This window comes from Scomber scombrus, chromosome 19 (genome assembly GCF_963691925.1).
Source record: "Scomber scombrus chromosome 19, fScoSco1.1, whole genome shotgun sequence".
Lineage (NCBI taxonomy): Eukaryota > Metazoa > Chordata > Actinopteri > Scombriformes > Scombridae > Scomber > Scomber scombrus.
The window spans coordinates 136,629-146,641 of record NC_084988.1 but is presented as its reverse complement, the minus strand read 5'-3'; the positions used below and the strand labels follow the sequence as shown (position 1 = coordinate 146,641).

The following is a 10,013-nucleotide window of genomic DNA, read 5'->3' as shown; positions in this document are numbered from 1 at the left end:
CGTGATTAGGCTCTGGTGTGCTGTGTTGGGCAAACTATCAACTGTTTGCTTTTCAGCTGTGAAATGAGTTTGGTTTCACTGTTTTACTGAAATGTCCATTTTAAACTATTCATAATAGACTGTCACTACTTTTTAACACCTGTTTATGTATGGGTTTGTGTTTGAATGTAATTTTATGTGAATCTTTCAGCGGTAAATGTTTTTATATTGTTTGTGAGCCGCTAACTTAAGACACATTTCTGTTATTATGTGACAGACAGTTATGGGTTTTTAAATCTTGAGTTCTGTTCAGTAGCTTGTAAAACAGTAAACCCAAATGAAAAAGAATCATGAGAAGATCGTGGACGATAACATTGTCTGAAAAAATCCTGAAATGATATTTTTGCCATATCGCCCATCCTGTGTGTATAGTGCTGTTACTGTCTGCAGTGGCAGCGTGTTGTTGGTGGATCCTTAGAGCTCAGCAGTGTGGTGAAGTGCTCCACCAGGCCTCTCTGACTGGTTGACTCATATCTAACTAGTCTCTAAAGCTTCAGTCGTTTTATTCCAACATGGCAGCTCAACCGTGTAATCAGCTCTGTAGATCCACTAAAGGAATTTATTATGGTTTATTCTGCTGGTCGGTTTTATTATTGTGGTTTACTGAAGATTTTTTCTTTTTTACATTATTGCAAAGAAACTTCTCTGAAATCTCTTAAACTTCAGAGTTTAATAATTGAAAACATTATTAAATGTCAGTTCTTACAGTGCTTTTAGGGGTAGAACAAAAGGCACCTGCAGGTATTTAACTAGCTGCTGAAGCCTTTATTAACGGGTTTATATGCGACTGTTTCACAAACTAACAAACCAACAAGTTAAACATGTGACAGAGGCTCAATAACAGAAATCAATGCAGCACTTCCTGCTACTTATGTGCGTATGTTAGCCTTTGGTTTATTATAAGCTGGCTTTATCTTGCTGTGATTTAATTTAGTCAAACTCATTCAACACAGTTTAAAGTGTTGTTACGTATGTTTTTCTCTTGGTTGAACACAGCACAGATTTAAAGTATCGCAGGTGTTGACACACATTCAGCGGCTCGCCTCACATGTGCCAAAAATAACTTTGATGTTAAACAACTGCAAACAGGATGTCGCTTCACAACCGCAACCCAACACCCAATTTTAGGATTCAAGTCTTAGACTCAGTACTGTGTCTGAACCCATCCTGTATTATCCTGTACTCTCTTTTCTCTTCTAGTCAACAATCACATAGCGGGAGCGTCCTGGTGGTTGAGCGGTTAGAGCTCATGTCACATAATCGCAGCGTCTCTGGTTTAAACCCAGTGATCTACGCTGCAGGTCGTTCCCTTCGGTCTCTCTGCCAGATATCGTCTGAATAAAGGCATAAAAAGCCCAAAAACAAACATCTTTAACAATCACATTGAGCAGATCCAAACCAACAATTAACTGAGTGGCTAGAATGTAATGTGATATATCGTATGTGCTGCTCAATGATAACACACTGACTAAAGAGACCAACCAATCCCTACAATACATATAGAATAAAGCCAAAAATACATTTTAGAATATGTTTCAAAATCCATCATTTTCAGAGGAGACAACCAGTGAAGTTATAATCGCTAACAGCTAGGCGCTACAGGTCAACATGCTCCATTTCTGTTCTGTTTATAAATGGTGTTTCTGCCATCAAACACATCTGTAGTTTAGTTTAGTCGCCTTGTTTTAACACAAACCATCAAACAGTAGACAAGACAACCAAGATGGCGACCTGATAATCACCACAACCCACCATCCTGCCCCATCCTGCCCAATGGAGCCTGTTCACTGCTAATTCAATAACAAAATCAATAAATTACCCACCATGTCACTGCTGAAATACAGATGCAACACAAGCTGATTTAGTGGGTGAGATGTCTGAGTGTTCTGGTTCTGGTTCAGCGGCCCGTTAACTAGTTCTGAAGAACATTGAGTTGGTTAAAGTGGTTCAGCTGCTTGTGTTTAACTCTGATGCATCAACAGAGATAAACAGAATGCAGCTAACAGGCCTGAGCCTCAACCCCCCCCCCCCTCCTCCTCCTCCAGGCCACGTGCTCACATCTCGGCACGCGCATTACCTTCCGCGTGCTGGGACAGTTCGAGTATTTCGACGGTGTAACGTAAATCCGCCCGTTAATCATCTGTTTTTCCGCCGTTTTTCAGCCTCACCGACACCGTGGATGTTTTGTAACTGCGGGGGGAAGACGGCACGCGGTGTCCGGGCTCCGTGACGTCAGACCCGTCCTCTCTGCGCAGCCTCAGACGCCATCTTACCGTCACCTGGTTTTAAAACGAGCACCGAGCACCGAGCCTCGGTTGCACCGATAGCACCGAGCATATGGCACCGAGCACCGAGCTCCGGTGGCCACGACCACTGAGCCCCGGTAGTACCGAGCACTGAGCCCCGGTAGCACCGACAATATGGCACCGAGCACCCGTGGCCACGAGCACCGAGCCCCGGTGGCCCCGAGCACCGAGCCCCGGTGGCCCCGAGCCCCGGTGGCCCCGAGCACCGAGCCCCGGTGGCCCCGAGCACCGAGCCCCGGAGGATCCTGCGTCCGGTAACCGCACAGAAGGAGCTTCGGGGCGGCTGAGTGAAGCTGTCTCTGCCGCAGATTCACCTTTACCTGCCGGACCGTGTGCGGAGATTAAACCGGTTATAACTACCGGAGAGTTGAACGTTAACTAAATGCAGCTGGGATGAGTCCGGTAACCGTTTGTGATCAAAAGCTCCGGTAACAACATGGAACCGTTAACTGAGGTTTAGTTCATTAATAACCTGAATCACTGAGATGTGTCATCAGAGGACAGTTTTTATATATTATTTATTATATATTATATATTATATTATATGTATAAATGTTCCTCGTGTCAAATCGTTTCAGGATCAGTAGATTGTGTAATGTGGTTTTTAGGGTTAGACTCAGACTCAGACTCTGGAATGTGCATTCCCATATTTGGTCATTTAAAGTTGTTTTTAATGTTTCTGCATCAGATAGTTAAATAAACTAGTAGCCTGAATAATGTTAAACAATATAATATTTACTGGTTATAGCTGTAGAATAACTGTTGTCCCACATTTGCCTAATTATTATATTTAATGAACCAGTGTCAGTGAAGGGTTCGTTTAACTCGTTGCCATGATGGAGCAGCTGTTACTGATGTTTAAACTACAGCAGCAAACAGCAGCATTACATCATCATTACATCATTACATCATCATTACAGCATCATTACATCATTACATCATCATTACATCATCATATCATTACATCATATCATTACATCATCATTACATCTTTACAGCATCATTACATCATCATTACATCTTTACAGCATCATTACATCATCATATTAAAGAATAAAAACGTTAAACCGTGTGTGTGTTTAAATGTGTGCGTGCACGCCTTTGCTGAAGGTGCGTAGCTAACGGCACAGTGGCGCATGCGTGGTACCATACATGGATGTGATGTTTGTGTGTTTGTGTCAACATGTTTATCACCTGAAGCCTTCACGGTGCCGTCCAGCAGCAGGTAAATACACACAGAGAGCAGGTTAGCTGCCAGGTAACTAGCTGCCAGGTTAGCTGCCAGGTAACTAGCTGCCAGGTTAGCTCCAAGGTAACTAGCTCACAGGTTAGCTCCAAGGTAACTAGCTCACAGGTTAGCTGCCAGGTAACTAGCTGCCAGGTTAGCTCCAAGGTAACTAGCTCCCAGGTTAGCTGCCAGGTAACTAGCTGCCAGGTTAGCTCCAAGGTAACTAGCTCACAGGTTAGCTGCCAGGTAACTAGCTGCCAGGTTAGCTCCAAGGTAACTAGCTGCCAGGTTAGCTCCCAGGTAACTAGCTGCCAGGTAACTAGCTCCCAGGTTAGCTGCCAGGTAACTAGCTGCCAGGTTAGCTCCAAGGTAACTAGCTCACAGGTTAGCTGCCAGGTAAGTAGCTGCCAGGTTAGCTCCAAGGTAACTAGCTCACAGGTTAGCTGCCAGGTAACTAGCTGCCAGGTAACTAGCTGCCAGGTTAGCTCCAAGGTAACTAGCTCCCAGGTTAGCTGCCAGGTAACTAGCTGCCAGGTTAGCTCCAAGGTAACTAGCTGCCAGGTTAGCTCCCATGTAACTAGCTGCCAGGTAACTAGCTGCCAGGTTAGCTGCCAGGTAACTAGCTGCCAGGTTAGCTCCAAGGTAACTAGCTCACAGGTTAGCTCCAAGGTAACTAGCTCACAGGTTAGCTGCCAGGTAACTAGCTGCCAGGTTAGCTCCAAGGTAACTAGCTCCCAGGTTAGCTGCCAGGTAACTAGCTCCCAGGTAACTAGCTGCCAGGTTAGCTGCCAGGTAACTAGCTGCCAGGTTAGCTCCAAGGTAACTAGCTCACAGGTTAGCTCCAAGGTAACTAGCTCACAGGTTAGCTGCCAGGTAACTAGCTGCCAGGTTAGCTCCAAGGTAACTAGCTCCCAGGTTAGCTGCCAGGTAACTAGCTGCCAGGTTAGCTCCAAGGTAACTAGCTCACAGGTTAGCTGCCAGGTAACTAGCTGCCAGGTTAGCTCCAAGGTAACTAGCTGCCAGGTTAGCTCCCAGGTAACTAGCTGCCAGGTAACTAGCTGCCAGGTAACTAGCTCCCAGGTTAGCTGCCAGGTAACTAGCTGCCAGGTTAGCTCCAAGGTAACTAGCTCACAGGTTAGCTGCCAGGTAACTAGCTGCCAGGTTAGCTCCAAGGTAACTAGCTCACAGGTTAGCTGCCAGGTAACTAGCTGCCAGGTAACTAGCTGCCAGGTTAGCTCCAAGGTAACTAGCTCCCAGGTTAGCTGCCAGGTAACTAGCTGCCAGGTTAGCTCCAAGGTAACTAGCTGCCAGGTTAGCTCCCATGTAACTAGCTGCCACGTAACTAGCTGCCAGGTTAGCTTCCAGGTAATTAGCTGCCAAGTTAGCTTCCAGGTAACTAGCTGCCAAGTTAGCTTCCAGGTAACTAGCTGCCAAGTTAGCTTCCAGGTAACCAGCTGCCAAGTTAGCTTCCAGGTAACTAGCTGCCAAGTTAGCTCCCAGGTAACTAGCTCACAGGTTAGCTGCCAGGTAACTAGCTGCCAGGTTAGCTTCCAGGTAACTAGCTGCCAGGTTAGCTCCCAGGTAACTAGCTGCCAAGTTAGCTGCCAGGCAACTAGCTGCCAAGTTAGCTTCCAGGTAACTAGCTGCCAGGTTAGCTCCCAGGTAACTAGCTGCCAAGTTAGCTGCCAGGTAACTAGCTGCCAAGTTCGCTTCCAGGTAACTCGCTACCAGGTTAGCTGCCAGGTAACTAGCTGCCAGGTTAGCTCCCAGGTAACTAGCTCCCAGGTAACTAGCTGCCAGGTTAGCTCCCAGGTAACTAGCTGCCAGGTAACTAGCTGCCAAGTTAGCTTCCAGGTAACTAGCTCCCAGGTAACTAGCTACCAGGTTAGCTCCCAGGTAACTAGCTACCAGGTTAGCTCCCAGGTAACTAGCTTCCAGGTAACTAGCTCCCAGGTAACTAGCTACCAGGTTAGCTCCCAGGTAACTAGCTACCAGGTTAGCTCCCAGGTAACTAGCTACCAGGTTAGCTGCCAGGTAACTAGCTGCCAGGTTGAGGAGGATTTATACTTCTACGTAACCTCTGCGCCGTAACAACGCCGTCGTGAACGTTCTGCGTCTCCATTGCGTCGTGTGTTGTCGCGGTGCAGTTAGCCTGAGCGGTTATCCCTAACCCTTCCCAGGTATGACACAGACAATTTCACACTGTATTTCCTGTGTAATGGCCACTTCTTATTTTATCTTATTACAAGTATTTAATAAACTTGATCCTCAGCAGATCGAAACAAGTGAAAGTTGTTTAAAAACAAGAGTCTTATTTTAAGTGTAATGAGATTTATTTTGACTAGAAGGAGTTTCTGCAGTGTTTTGTTGAATGATTATCACACAACATTGTTCTATTTATGAATTATTACTCTGTATATGTTTTGCTACCAAGCCAACCAATCACAGCCCTCGGTCTGCAGGTCAGAGCAACGTAGGAGCATGAATCAGCCTGAACTAGCTGCCAGGTAACATTACCTGGTAATGACTGCTGTAACACTGAGTCAACATTATTACATAATAAAGTAAAACTACTAAAAGAAGTACTGCAGTATTATGAGTGATGTAGTATGCAGTATTACAGTAAAGTACTGCAGTATTATGAGTGATAAAGTACTGCAGTATTATAGTGATGTAGTATTACAGTAAAAGTACTGCAGTATTATAGTGATGTAGTATTACAGTAAAAGTACTGCAGTATTATAGTGATGTAGTATTACAGTAAAAGTACTGCAGTATTATAGTGATGTAGTATGCAGTATTACAGTAAAAGTACTGCAGTATTATGATTGATGTAGTATGCAGTATTACAGTAAAGTACTGCAGTATTATAGTGATGTAGTATGCAGTATTACAGTAAAGTACTGCAGTATTATAGTGATGTAGTATGCAGTATTACAGTAAAGTACTGCAGTATTATGAGTGATGTAGTATGTAGTATTACAGTAAAAGTACTGCAGTATTATAGTGATGTAGTATGCAGTATTACAGTAAAAGTACTGCAGTATTATAGTGATGTAGTATGCAGTATTACAGTAAAAGTACTGCAGTATTATAGTGATGTAGTATGCAGTATTACAGTAACAGTACTGCAGTATTATAGTGATGTAGTATGCAGTATTACAGTAAAAGTACTGCAGTATTATAGTGATGTAGTATGCGGTATTACAGTAAAAGTACTGCAGTATTATGACTGATGTAGTATGCAGTATTACAGTAAAAGTACTGCAGTATTATGAGTGATGTAGTATGCAGTATTACAGTAAAAGTACTGCAGTATTATAGTGATGTAGTATGCAGTACTACAGTAAAAGTACTGCAGTATTATAGTGATGTAGTATGCAGTATTACAGTAAAGTACGGCAGTATTATAGTGATGTAGTATGCAGTATTACAGTAAAAGTACTGCAGTATTATGGTGATGTAGTATGCAGTATTACAGTAAAAGTACTGCAGTATTATAGTGATGTAGTATGCAGTATTACAGTAAAAGTACTGCAGTATTATGAGCGATGTAGTATGTAGTATTACAGTAAAAGTACTGCAGTATTATAGTGATGTAGTATGCAGTATTACAGTAAAAGTACTGCAGTATTATGGTGATGTAGTATGCAGTATTACAGTAAAAGTACTGCAGTATTATAGTGATGTAGTATGCAGTACTACAGTAAAAGTACTGCAGTATTATAGTGATGTAGTATGCAGTATTACAGTAAAAGTACTGCAGTATTATAGTGATGTAGTATGCAGTATTACAGTAAAGTACTGCAGTATTATAGTGATGTAGTATGCAGTATTACAGTAAAAGTACTGCAGTATTATAGTGATGTAGTATTACAGTAAAAGTACTGCAGTATTATAGTGATGTAGTATTACAGTAAAAGTACTGCAGTATTATAGTGATGTAGTATTACAGTAAAAGTACTGCAGTATTATGAGTGATGTAGTATGCAGTATTACAGTAAAAGTACTGCAGTATTATAGTGATGTAGTATTACAGTTAAAGTACTGCAGTATTATGAGTGATGTAGTATGCAGTATTACAGTAAAAGTACTGCAGTATTATAGTGATGTAGTATTACAGTAAAAGTACTGCAGTATTATAGTGATGTAGTATTACAGTAAAAGTACTGCAGTATTATTGTGATGTAGTATGCAGTATTACAGTAAAGTACTGCAGTATTATAGTGATGTAGTATGCAGTATTACAGTAAAAGTACTGCAGTATTATAGTGATGTAGTATGCAGTATTACAGTAAAAGTACTGCAGTATTATAGTGATGTAGTATGCAGTATTACAGTAAAAGTACTGCAGTATTATAGTGATGTAGTATGCAGTATTACAGTAAAAGTACTGCAGTATTATAGTGATGTAGTATGCAGTATTACAGTAAAAGTACTGCAGTATTATGACTGATGTAGTATGCAGTATTACAGTAAAGTACTGCAGTATTATAGTGATGTAGTATGCAGTATTACAGTAAAAGTACTGCAGTATTATAGTGATGTAGTATGCAGTATTACAGTAAAAGTACTGCAGTATTATAGTGATGTAGTATGCAGTATTACAGTAAAGTACTGCAGTATTATGAGTGATGTAGTATGCAGTATTACAGTAAAAGTACTGCAGTATTATAGTGATGTAGTATGCAGTATTACAGTAAAAGTACTGCAGTATTATGAGTGATGTAGTATGCAGTATTACAGTAAAAGTACTGCAGTATTATAGTGATGTAGTATGCAGTATTACAGTAAAAGTACTGCAGTATTATGAGCGATGTAGTATGTAGTATTACAGTAAAAGTACTGCAGTATTATAGTGATGTAGTATGCAGTATTACAGTAAAAGTACTGCAGTATTATAGTGATGTAGTATGCAGTATTACAGTAAAGTACTGCAGTATTATAGTGATGTAGTATGCAGTATTACAGTAAAAGTACTGCAGTATTATAGTGATGTAGTATGCAGTATTACAGTAAAGTACTGCAGTATTATAGTGATGTAGTATGCAGTATTACAGTAAAAGTACTGCAGTATTATAGTGATGTAGTATGCAGTATTACAGTAAAAGTACTGCAGTATTATAGTGATGTAGTATGCAGTATTACAGTAAAAGTACTGCAGTATTATAGTGATGTAGTATGCAGTATTACAGTAAAAGTACTGCAGTATTATAGTGATGTAGTATGCAGTATTACAGTAAAGTACTGCAGTATTATAGTGATGTAGTATGCAGTATTACAGTAAAAGTACTGCAGTATTATAGTGATGTAGTATGCAGTATTACAGTAAAAGTACTGCAGTATTATAGTGATGTAGTATGCAGTATTACAGTAAAAGTACTGCAGTATTATAGTGATGTAGTATGCAGTATTACAGTAAAGTACTGCAGTATTATAGTGATGTAGTATGTAGTATTACAGTAAAAGTACTGCAGTATTATAGTGATGTAGTATGCAGTATTACAGTAAAGTACTGCAGTATTATGAGTGATGTAGTATGCAGTATTACAGTAAAAGTACTGCAGTATTATAGTGATGTAGTATTACAGTAAAAGTACTGCAGTATTATGAGTGATGTAGTATGCAGTATTACAGTAAAAGTACTGCAGTATTATAGTGATGTAGTATTACAGTAAAAGTACTGCAGTATTATAGTGATGTAGTATTACAGTAAAAGTACTGCAGTATTATGAGTGATGTAGTATGTAGTATTACAGTAAAAGTACTGCAGTATTATAGTGATGTAGTATGCAGTATTACAGTAAAAGTACTGCAGTATTATAGTGATGTAGTATGCAGTATTACAGTAAAAGTACTGCAGTATTATAGTGATGTAGTATGCAGTATTACAGTAAAAGTACTGCAGTATTATAGTGATGTAGTATGCAGTATTACAGTAAAAGTACTGCAGTATTATGAGTGATGTAGTATGCAGTATTACAGTAAAAGTACTGCAGTATTATAGTGATGTAGTATGCAGTATTACAGTAAAAGTACTGCAGTATTATAGTGATGTAGTATGCAGTATTACAGTAAAAGTACTGCAGTATTATGAGTGATGTAGTATGCAGTATTACAGTAAAAGTACTGCAGTATTATGAGTGATGTAGTATGCAGTATTATAGTGATGTAGTATGCAGTATTACAGTAAAAGTACTGCAGTATTATAGTGATGTAGTATGGAGTATTACAGTAAAAGTACTGCAGTATTATGAGTGATGTAGTATGCAGTATTACAGTAAAAGTACTGCAGTATTATAGTGATGTAGTATGCAGTATTACAGTAAAAGTACTGCAGTATTATAGTGATGTAGTATGCAGTATTACAGTAAAAGTACTGCAGTATTATGAGTGATGTAGTATGCAGTATTACAGTAAAAGTACTGCAGTATTATGAG

General features: G+C 40.3%; 1 long non-coding RNA gene across 1 annotated transcript; it reads left to right on the top strand.

Annotated features, from left to right (window-relative positions):
- The first annotated feature begins 4,761 nt into the window (after positions 1-4,761).
- LOC134000769 (uncharacterized) lies at positions 4,762-5,442 on the top strand. Its single transcript, XR_009927443.1, has 3 exons — positions 4,762-4,815; positions 4,939-5,019; positions 5,428-5,442. It is a non-coding gene; the product is annotated as an uncharacterized LOC134000769 (long non-coding RNA).
- Positions 5,443-10,013: the final 4,571 nt, after the last annotated feature.